At 52.1% G+C, this 12039-nt stretch overlaps 1 long non-coding RNA gene across 1 annotated transcript; it reads left to right on the top strand.

Moving 5' to 3' along the window:
- The first annotated feature begins 7923 nt into the window (after positions 1–7923).
- Positions 7924–11597, top strand: LOC127299545 (uncharacterized). Its single transcript, XR_011744872.1, has 3 exons — positions 7924–8122; positions 10154–10200; positions 10303–11597. It is a non-coding gene; the product is annotated as an uncharacterized lncRNA (long non-coding RNA).
- The last annotated feature ends 442 nt before the right edge of the window (positions 11598–12039 follow it).

Genomic DNA, 12039 nt, shown 5'->3' with positions numbered 1-12039 from the left:
AGATTCCGAAGCTAAGTAAGACTGGCGGCAGCCGGCAAGAACCGACTGCCCCCAGCCTAAAGATGGAGATTCCGAAGCTAAGTAAGACTAGCGGCAGCCGGCAAGAACCGACTGCCCCCAGCCTGAAGATGGAGATTCCGAAGCTAGGTAAGACTGGCGGCAGCCGGCAAGAACCGACTGCCCCCAGCCTGAAGATGGAGATTCCGAAGCTAAGTAAGACTGGCGGCAGCCGGCAAGAACCGACTGCCCCCAGCCTGAAGATGGAGACAGCGAAAAGATCAGTTTCTGCCGCCGGCTGCCAACCTAAACTGGCAGCCGACAGCCGAAAGCCGGCAAAGGGGAAGGAAAGAAAAAATACAAGGACTCACCCGCCAAGCCGCGGTCAAGCCTGCCAATCTCCTCCACCCACCGCTTGGCGGTGGCCGACAACTCTTCAGATTTAGCGGTCACCTCTTGGCGAAGTGCAAGCCGATGCCGGTCCACCTCCTCCAGCCGCTTGGACAGGCCCTCCACCTTCTCCTCCTCACCCTTTTTGAGGGCGGCCAGCTCCTTGAGATGGTTGGCCTCAAGCTTGCGCAGCCGCGTCAGCTCGCCCTCGGCCACCCTCAGCTTGGCGGCAGCAGCCCGGCCCGCCTCCTCGCTCTCGGCGCACTGGGCGCGGGCGACCCGAAGATCCGCCTCCAGCTGCGGAACCCGAGCAGCTTCAGCTGCAAGACGACAAGAAAAATCATCAGCCGAATGAAATCAAGGAAAAAGAAGTCAAGTCAAAAGGAAGAAAACCCTACCCTTGACGGCCTCCAGCTCACGAGCCAAGGCGGCCCGCTCGATCTTGGCCTTGTGGTAGCTGGTCACCACCTGGTTGTACAAGACGGTGCGTCGCTCCGCAACCTTCTGAGAGAAAGTCAGTTGTGTAAGCGAAACCCGGACCGGCTCCGAGCAGCCGGTCCATGCCTCGGAGGGCTACCAGGATAACAATAAAATTGCAAAAAAACGAGATAAGACACCTACCTTGTCAGCATCCTCCAGCGTTGCCAGCTGAGCGATGGTCTCAGCGGCCTTGGCCTTAAGGCTGGCGCGGAAACCGAAGAAGAACATGTTTATGGGCGCCACGCCAGGCTGCCCCTCCCGACTGATCACCTCGCAGGCATCCGCCTGATGCCACGCCTTCTCCATAGTGCCGGCCGAGCCAAGGCTGGAGTCGGAGGCAGACGGCACACTCAGCAGCCGGGCGCCCTTCGCCACGTGGAGGCCTTCAGACGGCCCCGACGGACCCTTTGTCCTCACCAGCGCTCGGGAACCGGCATCCCTCGAGCGCGCCGGCTCATCCCTCGCCGGCTCCTCCCTCGGCGGCTCCGAAGCCGGAGGAGGCGCGGTCGACGCAGTCGGACCGGTGGGAACCGTCATCTCCGGCGCCTGAGGCGCTCCCTCCGGGCCTTTCTCCAACACGACGCTGGGCGTGGCGCCGCCGACTCCAGTCGCAGGCGGCACGGCCCCGCCGGCTCCGGCTCCGGTCGCAGCGGCGCACCCCTGCCGGCCCCGGCCGCAGGACCCAACAGTGGAGCGCGGCGCGGAAACAACTCGTCCAGAGTGGGCCGGTGGGCCGACTCACCCTGGGCACCGCGGCCTGGCGCTGAAGGAGGGGCAGCCGAAGAAGACGCCCCCGCGGAAGGCGGCGTAGTCGCAGGCGGCACAATGACGACAGGCGACGCGCGTGCAAGCATCGAAGGCGGCGGCGTCGGTTCCCTCTGCCGCCGGAGCGACGGCACAACGCGGGGAGCCGGCCCAGAACCGCCGCCCTGGGTAAACTTTATGGCAGCCCTAGTCGGACAAACAAAAGAAGATAAATACAAAGAAAGGAAAGAAAAGGAATCAAAACAATGAGGAAAGAAAAGGACTCACCCGGTCGCCTCTGGAACCTTCTTGGGCCCCAGCTGGCGCTGCTTCTTAGCCCTGCTCTCCAGCGCGGCCGTGGACCCGCCGCCGGCCCGCTTCTTCCTCTTGGGCGCAGAAGTCGCCGAGGCGGCAGGCGGCCTCGTGCACAGAGGCACCGCGGGGATCGGCCCCGTAGCGGACGTCGCCGGCTCCTCCTCCTCCTGCTGCTCTGGCGAGGGCGGCGGGTTGTGCTCCCCTTGGCCGCCTTGGTCGGGCGCCCCCGGCAGCTCATCATCGCCGGCTTGGTCGCCGGCTTGGTCAGCCGGATCAGCGTGATCCGGCGTCCAGTTCTTCTGCGCCAGGTCGCTGTCCTCGATGCCCTGGCGGTCGAAAAGCTGAAAACAAAGTAAGGCATTAAAAAGCAAGTCGGCCACGCAGCCGCAAGCCGGGAGTCGGCCAAAGTGCAAAAACTTACCAACTCAGGCGGCGATGCTCGATCGTGAGGCATCAGCCCCCAGTCCCAGTTCTCCGGCATGTTGGCCTTGGTGATGTTGTTCACCCGGCGGGCGACCTGGTCCTTGGTAAGCGCCACCTTGGACGTCCGGGTTGGGTCAAACCGGCCAGACATGTGCCCAATCTTGTGGACACGCATCTGAAGCGGCAGCACCCGGCGCTCGATGTAGGTGCAGAGGAGGTCCTCGGCGCTCAGCCGGCCCTCTGAGACGCTGGCCCCCAGGAAGTCCCACAGAAGATTTACCTCTGCGTACGGGTTCGTCGACTTGGCGTTGTGGCCCTAGTTGAGCCGGCTGGTTGGTGGCGCCGGGTTGTACTCCGGCAGGTTGAGCCGGTCGAAGGCTGGGCTGTCATTCCGCACATAGAAGAATGACATCTGCCAGTTCTTCACCGAATCCACAGTCGGAATCTTCGGGAAGGGCGAGCCCGTGCGTGGATATATCGAGGCGGCGCCGCATGTCCGCAGGTGGCCGTCTGTCGTCTGCGCCTTGATGTAAAACAGCCGGCTCCAAAACTCGACATCCGGCCACAAGCCGGCGTAGCCCTCCATGAAGGCCACGTAGCAGCTGAGGAGGATGCATGCGTTGGCCGGCAGGTGATGAGGCTGCAAGCCGAAGTAGTCCAAGAACTCGCGGAAGAAGGGCGAAGCCGGTAGGCCCAACCCTCGATCGAGGTGCGCCCCGAAGACCACACGTTCGCGGGGTTCCGGCCTGGGCTCGATCTCGTCGCCGGGCACCCTCGTGACCACCCCCGCGGGAATCCGGCGGAGGCGCACCAGACGCGCGATGTCGTCCTCGCGCATGTAAGAGCCCCTCCAGGAACCGCTCGGCTGGGCCATCGACGAGGAGGAAGAAGAAGAAGACCAAGAGAGACGGAATGGCGAAGAAGAGCCGCTCCTCACTGGAGGAGAGCGCGGTGGAGACGAGCGTGCCGTTGACGCGCGTGGCCCCGTGACGCCGAATTGGCGGAGCGGCGGCGACGGCCCGGCGGAAGAACGTCGGGGCAGCTGCCCGCCGGAGTTCGCCAGGGAAACGGTGGAGGAACCGCGCCGGAGTGGTGAAGGGCTCGGGCGAAAAGCAGGGGCGAAGCGGGAGCGCGAGGAGGAAGAAAGGGGCGAGTAGCCGCCTCGGTGCCTCCCCCGCGGCATTTATAGCCGCCTGCCACGGGCGGTTGGCCTCCAAGTGGCAAACGTGGGCCACGTCCCCGGATTTATTGCGCCGTAACTCCGCCGACGACCACAACGGTTACCGGAAACGGCCACACCACGTCCCCCACTACCCCACCGGATCCGGAGGAGACATTGATGTGACCAGACGAAATGGCAGCAGGAGCCGGCCGTCAGACCGGTCAAGTCGGGCGCAGGGCCCGAGGCGGCGGAGATTCCGGCGCGCCCAAGCCGGAGCCGGACATTAAATTCAATCTGGCCCCCAACCCTTTCAGCAAGACGGGGACATCATCAACACTTGTAAAAAAGCAAAAGCTGCAAGAGCGAAAGAAGTGTCCGGCTTGAGGAAGTCGGACAAAGCGAGCCGGATGAGGGCGCAGCCGGCTGAATGAAAATTCTCAGTCGGCCCCTCCAAGAGCCGCCAGATATATACGAGGGATAAAAGCCAGGAAAACCTGCCTAGGTCCTTCTTAACGCAGGACCTTGCCAGCTTCGGGGGCTAATGTCGGGGGGAAGACCCCGGGTAGGGCAATGGACGCGGAGCAGCCGGCTAGAGGATGGCCGGCTGGCGGCAAAGGCCGGCTGAGGAGCAGCCGGCTGGAGCCGTGGCCGGCTGCCTCGGGAGCCGGCTGGCTCTAAGTCCTAGTCGGCCTGGCTGCGGCCTTCAACGCTGTAGCTGGGCCGGCTTCTACAAGCCATATCCGACTGGGGTCTATACTCCAGACCGACTCAAGGCTGGCGAGCCTTGCATGAGAAGGAACCGGGTAGGTGGTTCGGGTTCAAAGGTCCACGCTGACCTCACCTCCCGTAAAGCGCGGGGCACTGTGGAGCAACAGTGCCACGCGGCGGACAGGCCATCATGGCGTACGTCGGTCCGTACCGGCTACAGGGGATGATGGCGACAGAGACACCTCCTCGCCATACCGCTGACTCAGGCAGGCGGATGGGACGTACCACTACGCCTCAACGGCTCCATGACGTCAACGCCTCGGGAAGGAGCGGAAGCCGGAGCCGGCCAAGCCGGCCACTAGACTATAGGGACTTCTATGTAAAGTGCCAGTGCCTATATAAACTGGCCAACCCCCCTCGTGCGGGGGACGATCGATCATTCTCACTTCATTCTAGTCTTAGCGCTACTCTGGGAGAGAGACCTTCGTCTACCTTAGCCTCCCCGAGTAGCCGGATACAGCTCTAGGAGCACCATTGTATTGTGTGATCATCATATACACTCATAGCAGGAGTAGAGGTGTTACCTCCACAGGAGGGCCTCGAACCTGGGTACGTCGACCGTGTCACTCGTCCCCATACCCGCATCCGGATACCGCCGTGAGACCATCTAGGAACCACCTCGATTAGCCACCCTATGGCATATGTCATGGCGATACCACGACAATCCGTGGCCGACCTGGGCAGATACATATGCGTAACCAGGATAGTCTGTGACCGTCGTGATCAACGCGGCTCTCATATCGAAATAAGTTCTAGTGTAGGCCTCCCACGTACGGGGTGGCGTCTTCCACAACGTGTCTAACTCATCTTTCAGCAGCCCGAGATACAAATGCATGTCGACACCTGGTTGTTTCGTCCCCTGAATGAGAATACTCAGGTGTATGTACCTTTGCTTGGTGCACATCCACGGGGGTAGGTTGTAAGGCCATACAAACACAGGCCAGGTGCTATGCGTGCTACTCTGGTTGCCGAACGGATTGAGTCCATCGGTGCTCATACCCAGCCTGATGTTCCTTGCGTCGCCCCCAAACCTAGGGAAGGCGATGTCTAATGCTTCCCACTGTCCAGCGTCTGAAGGGTGTGTCAACATATAGCCCATCTCCGGATCTTCTTCGGGCTTCTGCCTTTCCGCGTGCCATTGCATGAGCTTTGCTTCCTTAGGGTCCACGAAATACCGCTGTAGACGGGGAGTGATAGGAAAGTACCATACCACTTTTCGAGGTACCTTCTTGTTCCCAACCTTGTATCGTCCGTGGCCGCACACCGGACATGTGGTTCTGTCCTTGTACTTGCACCTATAAATCACACAATCATTAATGCAGGCGTGGTATTTTTCGTGCGGTAGGTCAAGGGGGCACACGACTTTCTTTGCCTCCTCGATACTTGGCAATCTGTTCCCCTCCGGGAGACGATCGTGCCAGAATTTCAAGTTCTTGCTGAAGCTGGAATCGGTCCACTTGTTCTGCGTCTTCATGTGCAGGTAATCAAGCGTTACATGCAAGCATGTATCCTGCGGACGGCACCCAGGAAAGATCGGAGTCATCCCGTCTTTCTCCATTTGCGACAGCTTGGCTCTCTCTCTAGCTGCAACTCTATCGTTGCTCGTCTCCTGGAGGAGCAGATCTTGAACATGAGAGTCCCGCAAGGCCGAAATTAGCGGGGTCGCGCCGGAATCTTCTTCTTCATCATGATGATCTTCTCCGCCGGCATCTTCTTCTTCATGATGATCTTCTCCGCCGACTTCTTCTTCATGATGATAGTCCCCGTCGACATGATGATAGCCTTCTTCATGATGATAGTCATCTCGCTCGACATGGTCTTCATGCGCACCATTTGATGGGGTCGGCCGCGCCTGCTTGTCTTGCATGAAACCGCGCCTCAGCAGGTGCTCCTCCAGTTGTCCGGAATCAAGGTTGATCCAGCGCTCGAGTTTGCATGATCGACACGGACATCTTATCTGGCGCCTATTGTCACTGCTGCAAATTTTTATGTAAAGGATCTTGTAGGTCGGGTAGCTTCTGCTATCTTTTTTTCCATTTGGATTTTTTTTGCTCCTAATGTTTTGGGGCATCCCGACAATTATATACCTGCTAATCCGATGCCCACCCCGCCTCATATTGTGCCGGAATGGTATTTCCTACCGATCCATGCCATTCTTCGCAGTATACCTGACAAAGGTTTATAGCCGCCAGATGATTAGTGACAGGCAAAATTATGCCAGTCACTAACAAGTGTAATTACTGACAGGCACGTATAAGCCTGTCACTAGTAGAAAATACTAGTGACAGGCGTATATAAATGGATGTCACTGGACATTATTTAAAGCAATTAAGGCTGTTGTGTACCCAGCATGCTGAGGCCACTTCCGCGCGCGCATTTGCAGCCGTGGGATCCTGGGAAAGAAGCAATCCACGCCGTATGTTTCATCCCAGTTAGGCGGATTGGTAAAAAAAGTTCAGCCCTGGTCGTCCTGACCGGCTCCACGTTCTCCTTGGCCCCCTTCTCCATTCTTCCGTCGCCCCCTCCAAAACCTAGGTCATGGCGGCCGCCTCTGGCGCCCATCTCTCCGGTTTCCTCTCCCTCTGTGGCAACTCCAGCTCCCCCTTCCCTCCCCTTCTCCTGCCCCTCTCGACATGCACTCCATCTCCTTCCCTTTCTTTCTCCGCCTTCTGGATTACCAGCGGCGGCGTCTGCCCGGCGAGCGCCACTGCCACCGACGCATCCTCTCAGCTCCAAAAAAAAGCTCCTTTTTTTGTCCGAATTAGCGAGAAATCGCCGGATCTGCGTGCGGCGGTGCTGAATCCAGTGGTGTTGTGAGCCCAGCCGTCCACCGACACTTACTACCCAGGCTGGGCCTTTCGTTGAGCCGAGGAAGGAGGTGGACGAAGCTGATGAGGCGCAAGCTGCAGGTATGTGTGATATTGCGGTTCCTGTATTTGCATGCTTCAAAGATAACCATCCTATCCTATCTGATATGATGCATAATCCTGGTAACAAATACGGAAGAGAGGAGATGTATCCAGTATTCTTAAGTAATCTGCCACTAATCCATTGGGGTAGATAGAATATTTCAATGATGGTCACCCCAAGTTAGTTTGCATGATCATCCCACTAATTAGTACTAATACAATATAGTCTGAAGAGGCTAAATTGAATTAGCTATCTAGATATTCCATTTCTGTTCTTCCTTTCTTTCTGTGTACATAACTGAATAATTGTATATATTATTGTAGCAGTCAAGAGCCAAAGAACATGGACGTACATCTCAACTACTTGAATCTGCATCATTACGAGGTGTTATGCAACATGCATCTTGCTGCTAGAGATTGGGATTTCAGATACTTGTTTACGAGAGCTGAAACACCATTTTATTTTGTTCGCCAGTAAATGAAAATGAAACATTGCTGCCCCAGCTTGAGTATTTCCTTATCTGAGAATACTTGAGGACAGTCAATCTATGATGATATTCTTAGTATTCTGAATTTGCACTGAAACTCCGAGTAATCGATAATGAATTTTCACTTGACTGAAGATGCCAGTTTGTAAGCATCACACAAACTCTTCAGGCGAGCAGGTGAGAGTTTTATATAAGCAACTTCCCTGTAACTAGCTAGCTCTTCATAGTTTCGCATGCTCTTGGGAAAACTGGAAGCCAGACCCAGCACATCTCAATCTGAAACTTTGAACTGACTAAATAAGAAAATAAAAGATATGTACTGATGATAACTATTTTACCTCTCCAGGTTGAAGGCTAACGGCTAACTAAATTAAGCTGTTCATGGTGATATATTTTGAGCTCATACACCACTCTCTGCTAAGTGCCAATTCCAGCTGTTATCATTTGTGAGTAGTAACTATGACTATCCTCTTTTAATTTATCTCACTTTCTCACTGGAATATCCATGTGCTCTTTTAACTATGACTGCCAATTGACTGCTCTTTTAAATAAAAAAATGTGAAGTATACAATTCTTATTGACAAGTTAACCCTTCCAAGCAGTATGGTTAGGCAAACATGCTGCAGGTGAACAACAGAGAAATGTCCACAACAATATTCAAAACGATTACTGATGCCTACAGGACATAGTATTAGCATGTAGATCTTACTATGTTTACAACATGTAGACCTGAACTCTGCCTATAACATTAGCTTCTCATCGACACATTTTTTAAAAGCATGTTCATTTGATGCTTTAATGCGCTTCAATCATTTATTAGATTATAATGTTTGCATTTCATTAGCCGCAGAAGATTGACACCATTATCACTAATTATTCTTGGCACATGTTAGTGCAACACATGCGCGAAGATAGTTTTGTACTCCTAGATTATCACACTTGTCGTGAATTTTCCCAACCAATGATACTGCTGTCCCCAACCAGTGAGACTCCACAATGGCAAATTAGTCTATAATTGTTTTTGTTGTTATCCTACAGAGATGTGTCATAAAAACAACAAGAACAACATAATGACAATTTTCCTTATCTGCGTTTCTTTTATTTGTTTCTCCGACTGAGATTATTTTCTTTTATGTGAGTGTTTTGAAGCAATTTGGTTGCAGGAATCATGTTGAAAGGAAAGTAACTGTTGTGACGATGCATTAGTTTTGCTCAGATGAAACGCCTATAACAAAATATTTCCATGTAGACGTACATGATAGGCTATGGCATTAACGGTCATAGACATAGAGGTGATTCCTATATGTATGTTTGGTTGTGGTCATACAGGCTTTGTGTTGGTGTTTTGTTATAACTTCATTTTAGAGCCACATTTATTTAGTATTTACTAACTTTATATATATTACGCAGAATACATCCTTGCCGTGTGATATATGTGTTGAACTTTGAGCCAATGCAGACACTGTGAACTGAATGTCAAGCTAATATATTGTGACTCATAATCATTATAACTATTGCCTAGCTCCTTATCTAGGGAAACTTTGTTATAGGCGTTTCCTGTGATATGTATAGAATGGTTGGTTCCATGATTCTATTTCATTGGTGGGTGCCACCTTTGTGATTGTCTTTGCCATGGGTCTTAAGTGCTCTGGGTGGCATATTTGAGAGTCCTATTTACGCTCTGATTTGAGAAAGTTTGTACTTGGCATTTTCCAAAGCACTTGAGGTATCACTGCATGTTAGGATTTAGTAGGCTGCCTCTTTTGCATTTGATGTTGCTGAGAGGGATTTTGCATTATTCACTCCATGTATTCTTATGATTTACTTTTGAATGTCTGATATATTTGAATTAGTTCGGTGAGGTTGTGCGCTTAAAAAATATAGTTATAGGATTTTTCTTTGATATGTATAGCTGGTTAATGGCTTATATGCAATATGAAAAATGTTCATGCCATTTGGGTTCCACGATTCTCATACACTGTTCATTCATTTGCATGTTGAGCTAATACTTATATGTATGTAGTATTTGATTATTTTTTGAAATATGTGAATTACACTATCTAATGCCAGCCTGCATTTTGCACTACAGGAACACTCCTGAATCTGTATATCATTAACTGATTCCCAACCAATCATTGCAGAGTCACTCTGTTCTCTCTTCTTTCTCATTATCCTCAGCACTCAGCATGACTACACTTGGCTGCATAATGGTATCATATCCTGGTATAGCTTATGTTGTTGCCCTTACAACGAAATTGTTGCCATTCGATATGGCTTTAGAGAATTTCTAATGTCATCATCGGTGAAGTCCTTTGCACTATCCTTTGTCTCAAGAGGTTATGTTAGCCTAAAAATATGTGTCAATTAATGATGAATATTGTTTGTTCATTACAACTTCTCCTGCTCCTGAAGATACCAATTTTACCTGATAAGTACGTTGTTTCTTAAAAAAAACTGAACGAGATTAACTATTACAGACTTATAGTATTTCTTCCAGTCAACGCGATGGAGGCGTCCAAGGATGGTAAGTGTTGGCCTCCACCTGAAGCATGGTTGATCAGGGATTTCTGGTTTTTCATTTTGTTTGCGTGTGCTTCCTTTGCTGATATGACGTTGTTGCGTGCAGAAGACCATATCGTGGCACATATTTCGGGCTGTATGAGGCCTTCCACAACGTTGCAATTTATCGGTGCCCAAACCAATTTTGAGGCATCGAGTGCCGGTTCCCTACATTGCTCAGACGGTGCCTCAAAATATTTTCAGGGAATCGGAGCAAGAAGAAGCACCGATGCCTCAACTCATCAGCTAATAAAATATCATATCAATGAACTGGCAAGCAGCAGCATCGCTCCTTTATGAATCATTACCTGGCCATGCAACATCCACGATAGCTACGAAGAGAAAAGGTTGGTCTCAGTCCATTCTTTTATGCTGGCGTGGGTCCTACAACAGTTTTACAGGAATCCACCACGCTGTGCCATCGGTTCCCAAATATTTTTGTCAGGGGATCACTGCTCCATTCAGATTTTGGGCACCGCCTACATTGTGGAGGGCCTGATGCTTAGATAAGCTATGTTGAGAGCTATGGCACAGACGCAAGGTACCGTGCCTACTGGGAGTCTGGTGGCTTTGTGTCAGCGGTGCAGAGTCGTGTTCCTGTGAGGTGCCAGCTGTGTTCCAGGAGCTGGGTGGTTGGGAGTGCATCTCAGGCAGAGGAGGATGTGGCCGTGGGCCTCATTCGTGCTGTACAGTGGTGGTGTGGTGTGGCTGTCGGTGACGCCAAATGGAGACGCGCCATCTGGATGCGCCGACAGGCGGTCCAGCTCTGGTCCGTTGTTCAGACTGCATTGGCAAGAAGCAGCATGCAGTTGAGAAGGCTTGGTTTGCTGGAGCCGGGGCTGGTCTCCATCGATGATTTGATCTCCATCTGTGGCACATGCAGAGGAGCTCTGCTCTGTGGCTTATGCTAACTTGGGTCTTGCGAGTGCTACCACTGAACTTGCCAGATGATTGATAGGTGCATGCTCTTTCGGGGCGCAGACTAGACAGGATAAACGAGGTCACCACCAGGTTGACAGCGGCGTTGGGGCAGGAAGAGCTTGCTGGCACGCTAGGCTTCTTCTGGTAGTCTGCGTGGTAGGCAAATCCTGCGTTCTTTAATGTGCCCTTTCTTCCTGCGCCGTGGTTGTCCTGGTTGGGCAGCTGCTGTAGGCACGTTCAGTAGCCTGATGTTCTGCATACGAAAAAGAAGCTGGTGTTTTGCTGTATGAAAAAGAAGCTGGCTCTGGGTGGGGTGGTCGTGGTGGTTGCCCTTTTGCAGTAGGCTGTGGAGTAGGTGCAAGTGCCGTGGGTATGTGTGACGCTATGTATTTCTGGTGTGGTACTGGTTGAAATGGATACACGAATGGGGTAGTTTTTGTAGCGTGGACATTTGCGATGTCTGGTGCAGTGAAAATCACGAGAGATGCTCTAATTCTGTGCGATTTATATATCTATCTACTTTCGTTCTATAAGTGTGCAAATTTGTATTGCGATGTTTGTGTGAAAATCATGAGAGATGCTCTGATTCTCCGTGATTTATCTATCTATCTCCGTTCTATAAGTTTTGTAAATTTGTATCTAACGTGTTTTAATGGTAGACACATACAAATCTAGATAAATTTGTGAAACTTATTTTAAAACAGAGGAAGTAGTTCTTATGATTATACTCATTCAAATCTGTCAGGTTGACGCATATTCAGCTTGGCATATTCAGCTGCCAAGCGGCAGAAATAACATTTATCTGCATGGGTTGGAACATAATTGCAGCTCTAACATGGTACAGTGGATGTCGTGCAATGACCGCCGCTGCCCCATCAATGTC

Source organism: Lolium perenne, chromosome 5 (genome assembly GCF_019359855.2).
Source record: "Lolium perenne isolate Kyuss_39 chromosome 5, Kyuss_2.0, whole genome shotgun sequence".
Classification (NCBI taxonomy): Eukaryota; Viridiplantae; Streptophyta; class Magnoliopsida; order Poales; family Poaceae; genus Lolium; species Lolium perenne.
The sequence above is the reverse complement of the archived record's forward strand: the minus strand, read 5'-3'. Positions and strand labels throughout refer to the sequence as shown.